This window comes from Protopterus annectens, chromosome 11.part0, assembly GCF_019279795.1.
Source record: "Protopterus annectens isolate FY-2018-M chromosome 11.part0, PAN1.0, whole genome shotgun sequence".
Classification (NCBI taxonomy): Eukaryota; Metazoa; Chordata; order Ceratodontiformes; family Protopteridae; genus Protopterus; species Protopterus annectens.
This window is the reverse complement of record NC_056745.1, coordinates 1,491,564,315-1,491,579,431: the sequence shown is the minus strand read 5'-3', so window position 1 is coordinate 1,491,579,431 and position 15,117 is coordinate 1,491,564,315. Positions and strand designations below refer to the sequence as shown.

Genomic DNA, 15,117 nt, shown 5'->3' with positions numbered 1-15,117 from the left:
ACAAATGACATAGTATTATTTACAAAATTCTAGCTAGCTGGGCTGGCAGCCTTCACGATCTAAACCAACAAATAAGACTTTCTGGAGAGACCAGTTCCTAACTCAATGCATTCATCTTCGTGCATGGTACTGCCACAATGGCAATCACTTCCGAACTGTAAAACACTTCAATAAATCACATAAAAGGCCTGTGACTAATCAATCTATTCAATTAGTCTAATGCGAGATTAGCGGAACAAAACCGAACCAACTTTTCTTCCATCCATTCTATAACCTCTGATTATTTCCTACAGTCATACCTTACCTCAGGAGAACAACGGGTTTCTGTTTCAAAATGCTCAACACTTGAGGCTGTTTTCTCCCTGTTTGACAGAGATTTGTCAAGCAGCGATCATCTAAACATATAAAAGTTATCCATCTGACTGTTTACCGAGCATGTACAATGCCTAACCGTACTGAGGTAGCTTCCGTTTTAAACATCAATCATTACGCTCTTGGAAAACGCTTCAGTCTCAGAAATAATTACGTCACGAGTAAACCGTCCCCGCAGTTCACCTACCATATCCTTTGCAATGCTTGCATATAACCGCCCATCCAGTGATGTCACAGCTCCCTAGTCCTGCCCAGGGCCATTTGTTTTTACGTTTGGAACCCCTTCTCTTCACTGCTGTTGCTCGGAGAGCATATTTCGTCGTTGGACTCTAGTCGTGTGATGCTAAAAGATAAGTAGCAGTATTATGCAGGGAAGTCGGTAATCTCCAAGTGTACTGCCAATCATGTACGTCACGCCCACTCCACGCCCAAAGCTGCGCAGAACTGAGTGCGAGGTGGGCGGAGCAGTTTTCCTGGTAACCATCGTAAGCACTTTCGTAGAGGGGGAGGGCCGTTCGGAGGGAACGCCCCTTACGGAAGTGCGGGGAGGTCCCCGCAGTCATCCAAATGCAGCCTCCTGATTGGCAAGGGGTTTGCAGGATTTAAGAATTCTTATTTAAATAGGAAAAAAAAAAAAACTTCAAATCACCCCTGACGGAGAAGGTTGGAGACGTCATAGCTTCCAGTAAAGAAAAATAAAACTGCACTCTTTCAAGGCAGAAGAAAACGGGCACTTTTATAGGTAAGAGGGGAGTCATTACAAAACTTATGAACGGAACCTATGAACCTATGAGTGTTGCTCAAGAAGTCAAGTCCCATGTTACTCACAGTTCCATTTTAACTCATTACAGCCATGTGACACCTCTAGGTGTTTCTGCAGTTGCATCCTACTGATGCCTCTAGGCATCAAATGTTTCTTGCCCATATTTGGATTAATAATTTTAAAATTATACTACATACTAAAATGATTAATTTTAATGGTTACACAATGGCAAACGCAACTGTATTGATAGTGCAGGTAAATATATATAAATTGTTGTTCATGTAACATTTTTAATGGTGTCATGACATTTCATGTTTTTTCTAAATATCTCAGCAGCCAACTAGCACAGACAGAACTGCTTAGATTCACGTGGAAGTTCTCAGATGGATGAACGAAATGCTGTTGACAGTATGTTTGTACCTTGAGTGGTTGCTGAGATATTAAGTTGTTTATAAAATATTACAAACTTTATAGTTACTGGCTGTACTGTGACTTGTAAAATCCTGTTTAAGACCTAGACCTTAAAGAATACCACCATTATAAATGCAATTTGTGCTGAAGAGTTTGCCATTTATACGTCTTTCATAACCCCTATGGTTTCAGAGATAACATTTGTTTGAAATGTGGGGGGCATAATTTGAATCCGTCTAAAAGCTTATGCTCCATCTATTGGAAGTTACAGTGCAATGCTTCAGAGCTCCATTGGAGGAAGTGAGTTAACTGATGTTCATGAATTCATCAATTAATTCTCTTCTCTCTCGAGTCACTAAAGATTGACCCACATTAGAAAGTAATGCAGCACAATATACTTGATTGTACATCGCACTGTGCTTGTTTAATGGAATGCATATGCACTATTTATTTCTGTTTGTTATCAATATTGATCAGTGCAGTGCACTGCTGTGGTAAACCAGTATAAATCAAATAAATAACTTTTTATAACTATAAATCAACTTTTAATGTCCACTGTGATTCCTAAGTAAAGCTGATAGTAGTTAGAGGAAACGGTGCCTGTAAGTGTCAGAACAACTGTCAAAATGAATTTCTGTATTTCAATTAGTTCTAGGTAAGCCCCATAGTGCCTTTTTTAGGTAATGCCAAACTGAAAATACTTCCGACATAGCAAATCAAAACCAAGATAATTTAAAGGTATTCCTGCTTTATGCTATAAGTCTAAACAAAAAACTCCACTCCCTAGAAGCTCACTTCACCCTAGAGAATGCTGATGTCTGTGCAGTCATTGAGACATGGTTTAAAGCCGGAGAGCACACCAACAGTGCAAGGTTATAATGCCTTCCACACATTTAGACCAGCTACTACACAGACAGGGACTAAAGGTTGAGGTGCATTTATTTACATCAAATATAAATATACCTCAAGGCTGGTCAAACAGGACAGTGTACCTGAGCTGCTCCATGTCCAAATCACCATAGACAAACTCTAATATCACTTCCTTGAAAACGTATCTGTCCCCCTCTATGACCCAGGAAACCCAAACCATGTATTTAAACTTATTAGAAACACTAACCATCCAACCCAATACCATATTCATGGGTGACTTTAATTACCCCCCTATTAACTGGGAATCCTATCCGACACAAAACGTAGAGGCACAGAGATCCCTGGATTTTGTAAACACAAACTCCCTGAACCAGATAGTCAGTACACCAACCAGGGGTGCAGCCATACTGGATCTGGTCCTCACTAATATGGGAGAGTGCTACACATCTCCTACTGTAATGCCCTTCCTGGTAAGGTCAGACCACAAAATGGTCTCCTTTGAAGTAAAAATAAAACCTGGACCCCTAGCTAAACCTGAAATATTCAGGAACTACTTACTCTAAGGCTAACCTCCTGCTATTAAGTGAGAACCTGGCAAAATTTCAAGCCCCCCCCCATAAACCCTAAGAACACTGCTGCCTATGCAGAACTATTCATAGAAACCCTATACAAGCATGTTAATAGCTGCATAGAGGCAGCTGTACCCACCACGAAGAAGCACAGACTTAACTCAAAAAACAAGCCACTCTGGTGGAATCACATAATCAATAGACTGTATAACAGAAGGAAGAAAGTCATGGCAAAAATTAAGAGGTGCAGCACCCAGCAGAATAAAAGCACTCTCATCAAACTAAACAAACAACTCAGAGGGCAAATAAAGTCTACCAAAGCCAAATTTGAGGTGAATTTGGCGTCCCAGGCCAAGAACAGCCACAGTGCATTCTTTAGCTATGTCTGCAACCTTAAAGGCAATACACAGTTGTGTGCAGAGCTCATTGTAAATGGAGCCACCTATACTGAGCCAGAAGATATAGCAAGCCTACTGGCCAATAAATTCAGCTCCAACTTTACCCCTCTCTCTCTCTCCTCCTTAATCTTCCCTCAGGAAATACCATCAAATATACCCTCCCCCACTATCACCAAGGAACAGGTCCTTAATGCTCTCTCTAAGGCCAAGAACACTGCATCTTGGGCTTAGACAGTATCCCAGGATGTCTTCTAAATAGCATGAAACATGACCTAGCAGACCGTCTGGAAATACTATTTAACTTTAGCCTCCAAACAGGCTCCGTGCCTCAGAAATGGAGAGGCAACATCTGCACAAAGGTGGGCCATCTACAGACCCTGGAAACTACATACCATAAGTCTCACTGGTTCTATATGTAAAGCTGTGGAAAGAATTATCATAGGACGTGCTGGAGGGACAGATTCATCACCCAGAGACTCCCTATGCTGTGGAACAAAATCCCAGTACATGTGAGGCAGAGCACCTCGCTGGCTTTGTTCAAGAGAAATCTTGACCAATGGATGGGAGATCGCAGATATACCCCAGGGATTATCTCAGTGTCACTGCTTGACAGAGGCACAGCAAAATAGTGGGCATAGTATCCTCCAAACTAAAGGGGTGGCGAAAGCCACAAAACTCTGGGCTAGGCTTATAAATGCCCTTGGGCAGATAGCCTAGTATGAACCTATGAACCTATGAAAATGATCATTAGTGATACAGTAAACCTCCAGACACTGGACCCAACCCAGTTTGGTTTCGTTGAGGGCAGATCATGCTTACTCAACCTGGTGGACTTCTTTGAGAATGTAACCAAAGGAATAGAGGAGGGCAAAATCGTTCACAATGCCTACCTTGACCTGGCCAAGGCAGCCAGCTGGCTCACAGACAGAACCCAGGAAGTTAGAATTGGCAAGTCCATCTCTGCAAAGAGGCCAGTGACAAGTGAGGTCCCTCAGGGATCAGTCCTTGGACTGCTCCTTTTTTGTATTTAATTATCTGAAGTCAAGGTCAACGTCAGTGGTCTCTGGCTGACTAAATTTGCAGATGTTTACAAATTAGAAGTTGTCATTGAATCCCACACTGACAGAAATGTCCTCCAGGAGAGGCTGACACAGACATACAACTGGTGTCAGAGCCATGTACTAAAACTAAATGCCAAGAATTGCATAATAGTATCCTTCGGGAAGTCATCCACCCCAGGTAGCTATCATATTGACAACACACCCCTTAGAGTTGACGCAGAAGTCAGAGACTTAGGGACACACACAGATAGTAATCTAGCCTTTGACCATCATGTGTATACAGTACTGAATAAATCATTCTATTTTGAGCAACTTAGATGCCATACCTTTGTTTATAAGTCCAAGGAAGTCATTATCCCACTGTATTCAGCATTCATCAGACCTATCATTGAGTATAGTGCCCCCTTTGTGTATGTACCTAACCAGGCATATCCAACAGTTGGAACGTCCACAGAGGTTCCTGACTAAAAGAATACAGGGCTTAAGTAAAATGTCCTATACAGACTGCCTTAAAGCTCTTTCCCTGTATTCTGCCTCCTACAGGCTTTTGAGGAGAGCTCTATGTCTGACATGCAGGGCATTGTCAGATGCCACTCTGATGGACCTTTTGCATAACCGCAAAACAAATATCACCAAAATTATCCATTCTAAAGACTTAAACCTTGCCTGTGATATAAATTGGACCTGCTGGAGAGACAGGTATGTATCCCAGAGATTACCCCATCTCTAAAACAGGCTCCCCATCCATGTGAAGCAGAGTTCCTCCCTAACCCAATTCAAGTGCAACCTGGACAATTGGATGGGGAACAGGAAATTCATCCCTGGTTTTGGCACCTGTGTTTCTAATGGGGTTCACTTTGCATGCTTGAAATGCTAAAATATCGCATTTTAGAATTTCAAGCCTGTAAAGTCGAACAGACAGAAACCACAAACCTGGAAATGGAGAATGTCGAACCTGTGGTACGGACAGTGCATTAGGTAAGTGTACGTTTTAGGGTTCTGGCGAGGGTTTGTGCGTGTTTGAGTGTGTTGGGATGTTTGAGGTGTGGGTTTAGGGTAGGTGTGCAGTGTGAATGTGTTGGCAGTGCTGGTGTTTGTGTGTATGTGATGTGTGTTTGTGCGAGGGGGTGTGTGTGGAATGTGCAGTGCTGGGTTGTGTGTGTTATGGAGTGTTGTGCGACCTCAGAGTTAGTATATATAAGTAGGGGGGTGCAGGGGGCAAGCCCCTCTGCATATACTAAGGGTGCGTGTGTGTTATGTTTTTTGTAGGGAAGTGTTGGGAGGTATGTACGTTCATGTATGTATGTGTTTTGTAGTGTGTGATGTGTGTTTTCCGGGATTTTGTAGATTCACGATTTTGGGTGTTGGGTTTGCGTATGTTTGGTGTTTAGGGTATGCGACTTCATAGTTTTGTGATACTGAAATTCAATATTTCAGTATTTCGAGATTGTGAAGTGAATCCCTCTAATGGACATAGGCAACATGTAAATGATTCATCTCCCAGGTCCTTGCTTTTAAATGTTTCATTTCCCAAGCCCCTGCTTACACTTATCAAGGGTATCCGAACTTGTCAGACATTTGGGATACATGGCTAGGCTTAAAAAGTCCCTTGTGGTCATTAGCCTTGTAAACACTTATGAACCTATGTAGTTGTACTAGAAGACATGTTTGTATTATCTGAGATGTGGGCACAACAGCTGTTTGTTGCAAGTTTAGATGAATCTCATAGTTTTGCTTTGTTGTAAAACAAAAGAATATTGGGGAACACTGCCTAGAAGAAACAGAAACATAAATGATATGCCACTGTAGATTGTCCTTGTATACGTTTAACAGTGAATGCAGTGTTGTTTGTATAAAGGAAAATTACTGCTGAATAAAGTCATCGGAAACATTTCAGACATGAGACCATTTCAAAGTGTGACAAGTTCTAGCTAGTATGAAATGACAATTTTACTGTTCTGCTGTTAGTTAAAAATATGAATGATGGTTGGGAAGAATATTTCAAAAAGTATCAAACTGTTTAGTGCCTTGTTTCATGTACTTACTTCTGCCATGTGTTAGAGATGATTTAGATTTCATATAATTTCCTCTTTATGTGTAAATCTCAGTTTGCTGCCATTCTGTTCTGAACAACAAATGTCTTTCTTTAAACTTCTTTCATGTCTCATTGAATTTACTGAAGGCTAAAAGTAATAAAGAACCCGTTAACAGTAATAAACTCAGTAAGTGTTCCACATTCTACATTTGCAGCGAAACACCTGGATTGTGATTTGAGCTTACTGTTGTTCAAGTAAAAAGACAGTTAAAAAAACTGCTACTGTGGCATTAACTTTGATCTGAATACATCTCCTGAAAAAGTTGGTAGACAAAAGCACTTTCTTTTTATTTTACATTTGGTAACTGGGAAAGTCCGACTGGACACAAGTCCTTTTTCAGCAGCTTTATTTTATTTTACATTTGGTAACTGGGAAAGTCTGACTGCACACAAGTCCTTTTTCAGTGGAAGCCCGGGAGAAAAGCTCCCTTGACATCACAAGTTATTAATTCAACAATTGATAAGGATTACATATACAAGTTTAAGAAAAGAGCAAAACAAAATTAAGCTAGGATTATTCAATAATTTAACAATTGATAAGGATAGCATATTCATATTTAAGAAGAAAGCAAAAACAAAATTGTACCAGGATCTTTCAGCGAGGTGTTCCTCAGAACTTTGACTTTAGTGGCTCAATAGTTTCTTTTTAGTTCATCCAAACTGTGCTTTTATTTATTGTTTTTATTTGTGTGGGTATACAGCCACCTGAGGCTTACTTCAACAAATTAAGGCTGTTGGCCATGTCATTGTTTTTCTTTGGTTATTATGAGTTAATACCAGTGTTAAGACAGTAGTTGAATGTTAACGCTAATGATGAATCCAGTCAGTTAAATTTCTTCATTTATTCTTTATAAGTCACTGTTCCAGAAGTTATTTTGCTATGTATGAATTATAGTTTTGTTTGTTCTCAGATATTTGTACAATGCATAAATCTGAAGTTATGCTATTAAAAAGCAAATGAGGTAGTAGTTCTGCAAATTTAGTGGATGCAATAATGTTTTCTTCCATATGGGATGACAAAGATCTCTTTTAAAAAAAGTTGGAAATACCCTCATAACAAGCTTTGTAGTGCCCCCAGGGTCTATATGCAGTTAGTTGGACAGAGATGTAATGCATTCATTGTGTACTAATTAGTATAACCACAATCAAGTCAAAGCAAATTTTGAAAATGCTTTTCTGAATGATTAGAAGAGGCAGCTATCTCAGTGGACAAGAACATTTGCTTGTTATTTTGGATTGCTGAATGGAATGCCATTGACAAACGTTATCTTCAGGAATGCCATTGACAAACGTTATCTTCAGGAATGCCATTGACTAACGTTATCTTCAGGAATGCCATTGACTAACGTTATCTTCAGGAATGCCATTGACTAACGTTATCTTCAGGAATGCCATTGACTAACGTTATCTTCAGGAATGCCAGTCCTTCTCCATATGCTGTCTAACTTTCGTCCAGCTCCTTCACATCTTAGGAAGGTCACAGTGACACCGATATTCATAAGAAACACTGGGGACATAATGTACATAAATAAGGGCAGTTTGAATCATTATAAATGCAAGTATTTTATCAGTGTTGTTTACTCTGCAATCTAGATCAAGATGGTTCAGTAACAAAATCCTGTCAGTACTGTAGACATTTATATCTCTTTCAAGCCAGGCCACTATTGGATGAATTGACTGGAAGGAGTCCAAGGCAGAAGTGATCAGAGCATGGTTAGAGCAAAAAAGTTACTTAATTTTAGTTCAGATATGTGGTTTCGACCTCCTTTATTGTGAAAATCTAATTTATAATATGTGCTGTAGCATGGCTGACAGAGAAAACAACCTGAGCAAAGCTGATTCCCTCCGTAATCTAAAAAATTCCATAATAAATCCATCCAGTTCGCGATGTTGACAGTAAGCGATCTTGAATAACTAGGTGATCTGACAGTTAGAAAGTCTGTGATGTCCTAGCTACAAGTACTGAAATAGACTAGATTTTAAATAAGGAGACATTTTCAGTTTTCTTCTGAGATATTTAAATAAGGAGACATTGCAATGTTTTTCCTGAGATAAAACACACTGAAAGGATTTGTTTGCCCTGTTTATCTGTCTGAAACATTTCTAGTTAGGAACCCAAAACAGCTGACTACTTCAGTGATACTGCCTCAAGTGTCGAAAATCCAAACCATCCCAAACTGATAATGATAAAATAAGTGACCAAGTAAATAAAAAAACACTGAAAACACTCTAGAGAATAAAACAATGAAAGAAGCGACAATACATTCATTAAAATCAAATCCTTTAATAAATAGTTAAAAAACAACCTACAGCATAGATAAAAAGATGTTTACCTTTCAACCTCTGATCCTTTAAAAAACATTTAATATTTATTGTACCATTAATACTTGGTAAACTATCAGCACCAAGCTTCAGTTGCCAAAGTATTTCTTTTTGCCTCACCTTGTTCTTAAACTTCCACCTCTTCTATCTGTTGAAACTTGTTCTAAGACTGCAAACAAACTTTTTTAAAGCCCGAGAATTCCACTAGTGTTTGAACAAAGCATTTTTCTGATTCCTACTTTTAATTGCATGTAAATGTTCTTTAACTCTAACTTTTAGGCTCCGAGTAGTCCTACCTAAATAATTTACACCGCACCCTGTACAAGTACTAATGTAAATCACACCCCTTGACCTGCAGTTAAAAACACCAGGAATCTGAAATCACACCCCTTGACTTGCAGTTAAAAACACCAGGAATCTGAAATCACACCCCTTGACTTGCAGTTAAAAACACCAGGAATCTGAAATCACACCCCTTGACTTGCAGTTAAAAACACCAGGAATCTGAAAGGTGTATCCAATATGTTCTAAATTAAATATGGCGCCTGTAATATAAACCTGCGTACTGAACATCTTCCGCATTTATACATCCCTTTAGCTCTTGCTGACAGTTGTCCCGATGTTGTCATTTGGTATTATCATTTTGTAAAATACTTGTAAGGTTATATGTATTTTTATAAACCAACAAAGACATCTGCCAATACTCTTAACTAAATCTATATTTCCTTCTAATATCTTTAATAGTGGAACAGATAATCATAACTATCAACCATCATATTAATACTCCAGACCGCCATGTTCTTATCAAAATGTGTTTCTCTATTGAATTTCTGAAAAGGTTTTAATAAACTAGGGAGAAAATAAGTTTCTTTTTTTTCATTCTAATTTCTTCAACCGTTCTATATTAAGCATATCCGTATTATATCCCCTATAACAAAATAGTTTAGTAATAAAATGAATTTCTTTTTCAAAAGCTTCATTCTCAGAGGTTATCCTTAAAGCTCTTATGTACTGATGTCTGGGTATATTATTTTTGATATACCTTGGATGATTACTTTGGTAGTTCAAATAGTTGTTGCTAAAAATGCTTTTCCTATGAATCCTGCTATCAGATCTATTTTGTATGTTATTCCATTTCAGATATACATATAAAAAACAAACTTCTGAATCACATTTCCTCAATGTTCACTTCAAAAATCCAGATTTTTCATTCAGGGAATCCACCAAGGTTGCAGCATCATTTTCCAGTGCCTTCTATAATCAAAAACATATTATCCACAAATCTATTATAATATACTGCTTTATAGGTAGTAGCCATGGGTTGAAAGACTTATGCTCCCACTAGCCAAGAACCAAATTAGCAAATGCTGGAGCTACCACAGTCCCCATGGCTACCCCTTTTATCTGTTTATAGATATTATTATTAAACAAAAAAATAATTGTTTAATAAAATATTTGGACAGTGCAGTGGTAGTGATGTTGCCTCACAGCAAGAGGTTCTCCATTTCGATTCTCGGCTGGTGTGCCTTCTGTGCGGAGTCTGCATGTCCTCCCTGCAAACGTGTGGGTTTCCTCCCACATTACAAAGACATGTATCTGGAGCATTTCTCCCTGGGCCTCCACTGAAAATTGGCTCGTTCCAAGTCGGACTTTCCCAGTTAACAAATATAAAAATAAATAAATAAATATAAAAAATTTCTAACAACCTGCAGTAAAAAATTGACATCAAGACCTTTAATAACACTAAAGTTATTTAACAAATTCCCAGCATATTCAACACCCACATCTTGTGGAATGCTTTTAAAAAGTGAACAGATGTCTGTAGTCTCGCAAACATTTTTAGCACTCTTAAACCCATAAACATTTATAAACTATCTAATGTTATCTAAAAAATCCCAAGAGTCAAGAGTTGAAGTTCTGTACAAAGGGGTTAAAAACGTAATCTAATAATAAAGAAATGCCTTCTGTAACATAATGTGGAGCTGAAACAATAGGCTGGAAAGGTGGGTTTGTTGGATCTTTATGAATCTTTGGTATTCCAAAGAGAACACCTAACACTCATATCTTTACTAATAACAAAAAATCATACAGGTCTGCATCAATTGTACCATCCATAAGGCATTCATATAAGAAAGATGAAATAGAACTATACATTTGTTTTACTTCCTCTAAACCAGCTATTAAATATTCATCTTTTTATATTTAACATATTTTCAATTGCATCTATATATTTATTTTGGTCTATTATTTACCAAATCCCCACCTTTATCCACCTTCATAAATTTCATGTTACTATTGTTTCTCAGTTCAGTCAAAGCTTGTCTTGTTTACGTACATCTGAGTGATGCCTTCAGGTGCATCTGCAGTTAACTGCTACTGACGCCTCTAGGTGTCAAATATTGCTTGTTCATATTTGCATCAATAATTCTAAAACCATGCTATGTACAAGGTTTAGCAGAGTGAACCAATAACACAAAAGTATGACCTGCCAATGTACATAAATTTATAAATAGTACAAAAAGCAATACATAAAAGTTTCATAATCTTAGTATTTACATAGAATAAAGTGACCGTTGTAAAAAACATGTATACTTAGAATGAGGGGTGCAAAGTTACAGGGTATAGGGATGAATTTGGGTATAGACAGAGTTTTGCTATTTTATAAGCAAGTTAAAATTTAGGTAACTGCTGAAGAATGAATTGAGCAGTTTCATATCCATGAAGAGGACAGGTGGCTGTGGAGGGCAGCTTTGAAGATAGTTGGTGATGGTTGTAATCGGATTGGAGCTGGAAGGTTGTTCCACATTTTAGAGTGGTCCATGAGTAGAGTAATTGGCCTGCAGGGAGTTTTGGTTTGTGTATTTGGAGCAGATATTTGGTGCTCAGAGCGAAGAGGATGGGCTGGATTATACAGGGAGAATATGGAGCTTAGAGGTGGACATAAGGTTTAGACATCAGTTTATGATGGAGCTTAGAGGTGGACATAAGGTTTAGAGATCAGTTTATGATGGAGCTTAGAGGTGGACAGTCATAAGGTTTATAGATCAGTTTATGATGGAGCTTAGAGGTGGACAGTCATAAGGTTTATAGATCAGTTTATGATGGAGCTTAGAGGTGGACAGTCATAAGGTTTATAGATCGGTTTATGATGGAGCTTAGAGGTGGACAGTCATAAGGTTTATAGATCGGTTTATGATGGAGCTTAGAGGTGGACAGTCATAAGGTTTAGAGATCAGTTTATGAGTGGTGGAAAGCTGGAGAAGGAGAAGATAGTGGGGGAGTTCAAGCTATTTCAGTTGCTTTAAGGTAGTCAGTAGTGGGTAGAGTGGTGAATTTAGCAGCTTTGTTGTAGCAGGTGCCTAATTTGGCCATTAAGGAAGACTGTAGATTGGTTGCATGGCTGGTCAATAGTTAAATATTTTGAGATTGGTGGTACAGATGCAAAAAAATAGCCGATTATTAATCCTGTACAGTTGATTATTAGCCCTGTTTAGGCAAACAAATAAAGAAGTTATTTTTTTGTGTTAAAATGTAGAGATTTTATAGCCTGGTGTATAAAGGGAGAGATGGACAACAGAGGAGGAAGCTGAGAAGTAGTTAGATATACGTTGGATTATAAGATGGTAGAGTGAGATTATTATGCTGAAGAGGTAAGACAAATGTAAGATTTATACAATGAGAATATTGTGAATGTGCTGAGGAAAATCACAGTGACTGTATCCAAGGGGGTACAAATGTGCTGTAAGAATATCAAGAATGTGCTGAGGAAAATCACAGTGACTGTATCCAAGGGGGTACAAATGTGCTGTAAGAATATCAAGAATGTGCTGAGGGAAAGGTGACTGTATCCAAGGGGGTACAAATGTGCTGTAAGAATATCAAGAATGTGCTGAGGGAAATCACAGTGACTGTATCCAAGGGGGTACAAATGTGCTGTAAGAATATCAAGAATGTGCTGAGGGAAAAAAGAGTGACTGTATCCAAGGGGGTAGAAATGTGCTGTAAGAATATCAAGAATGTGCTGAGGGAAATCACAGTGACTGTATCCAAGGGGGTACAAATGTGCTGTAAGAATATCAAGAATGTGCTGAGGGAAAGGTGACTGTATCCAAGGGGGTAGAAATGTGCTGTAAGAATATCAAGAATGTGCTGAGGGAAAATCACAGTGACTGTATCCGAGGGGGTAGAAATGTGCTGTAAGAATATCAAGAATGTGCTGAGGGAAATCACAGTGACTGTATCCAAGGGGGTACAAATGTGCTGTAAGAATATCAAGAATGTGCTGAGGGAAAAAAGAGTGACTGTATCCAAGGGGGTAGAAATGTGCTGTAAGAATATCAAGAATGTGCTGAGGGAAAAAAGAGTGACTGTATCCAAGGGGGTAGAAATGTGCTGTAAAAATATCAAGAATGTGCTGAGGGAAAAAAGAGTGACTGTACCCACTAAGAATAGCTAGGAGAATAGAGTTAGGTTGTTAGTTATTTAGGTACTTGAGTTGGGTTTCGTAACCTGGGTCAGAACATGTACAAATCCATGAACTAGTTAAATGGGATTTGAGTAGGTTTTGAAGGTTATTTTGTTGGTTGTGGACCTAATGTTAAGAGGCAAATTGTTCCCGGTTTTAGCAATGTACCTTTAATACAGGGAGTCACCTGCACTGTTCTTACTTCTGGGTGCGTTGATTAATGATTTGTTGCTGGATCTTAGTGTACGATTGCTTGAACAGTGGTTTAATAGGTCATATAGGGCTGGTGTTTTTTCAGATGGGTGAACTATGTGATGTGCCATTGTAAGTTGGTTAAAGGTGAGTAGATTTGGTGGTTGTAACTCAGATAGTTGTTTAAGAGCATGGCAGTGATGAGATCTATAGGCCAAATTAGTTGCAAATTTGTTATAACGGCTATTCAGTTTAGTTAAGTCTGATTTGTTAAGGTTTGTGAATATGGAGGGTGCATAGAAAAGTATGGAGACTAGGTGGGTTCTAGCATTAATAGTCTTACTATTACTGGTAAGGTATTTTTTTTTATATCTGTATAGGGTTCTGTGTTTTTATGTAGTTTCTTATAGTTTGGGCAATTTGTAGATCAGATTTCATGTTTTGATCTATAATAACACCTAGATGGTTGTTTTAGGTGTCTGGTGTAACAGAGGTATTGTTACATAAAGTAATTACGAATGGGGTGGTGGGATTAGTGGCTTTGGTGGGGTGAAACATCAGCTTAGTTTTGTTTGAGTTAAGTATGAGCTGAGCATTGGATAGCCAGGTTCCTACTGCAGTAAAGGATTCTTGTATTATTTTTTGAAGCTGCTGGAGTGATGGGGCAGAACAGATTAGGGTAAAATCATCTGTATGCTGGATTAAGATGGCATGTAAGGTGACAGTGTAAAGGTTGTTAGTAAATATGGTAAAAAGAAGGGGCCATATATAGACCCTTGTGGAACTCCTAAGGTAATGGGCAGCAGAGGGGAGAGGGGTTACTTTGCCGTTTAACTGCTTGACTGTGACCTGATAAATAATGTTGGAACCACGCAATAGTGTAGTAGCTTTGATTAAGTTTGGAGAGTGCAGATAAGAGTGTATTGTAGGAAACTGTGCTGAAAGCCTTTGACAGATCCAGAAAGATGGAAGAAACAAAGTTACCTTCATTACGATGATTAATGGTATTAGTAAAGCTGATAAGGGCTGTGGTAGTCTTGTGTAAGGGTGAAAACCATGCTCAGTACTAGCCAGAACTTTGTTGTCTAAGAGGTAGTTTAGAATTTGTGAATGTATGCATCTTTTAAGGATTTTGGTAAAAGTGATAAAATGGCAATAGAGTGGTAGCTTGATCATTCTGTAGTTACCGCCTTTGTGTAGTGGTGGTGTGTGAGGTGTTTTCCAGACGGCAAGGATGTTGAGTTCTGAGATGCACCGATTGATTAGTATAGAGAATCGAAGTGAAATGGCTTTGGTTGCTATTTTGAGGAATTCAACAGGTAGTTTATCCGCTGCAAGTGTTGTGGTTTTGAGTTAATTTAGTAATTTCTTTATAGTATTTGTTGGGACTGGTTGTAGGAAGAAGAGTTTGTTATTCTGAGTTGGGGTGGGAGGTTTGGAGGAGATGGGTAGTTGTTTGTGAGGGCTAGGATAGATTCTGCAATGTATCTATTAAACTTTGCAGCAAAGCTGTCCATAGAGTTGGTGTTTGATGGGGATGGAGTACCAATTATACCCGGTTGTTTTATTTTATTGATGGCAGACCAGAACTTTTGTGGG

At 38.6% G+C, this 15,117-nt stretch overlaps 1 protein-coding gene across 1 annotated transcript in view; it reads left to right on the top strand.

Annotated features, from left to right (window-relative positions):
- The first annotated feature begins 916 nt into the window (after positions 1–916).
- HDAC10 (histone deacetylase 10) overlaps positions 917–15,117 on the top strand; it is a 680,378-nt gene continuing 666,177 nt past the window's right edge. The window contains exon 1 of the mRNA XM_044088799.1: positions 917–1,114. The gene's annotated coding sequence lies outside the window, so the exon portion shown is untranslated. The remainder of the gene's footprint in view (positions 1,115–15,117) is intronic.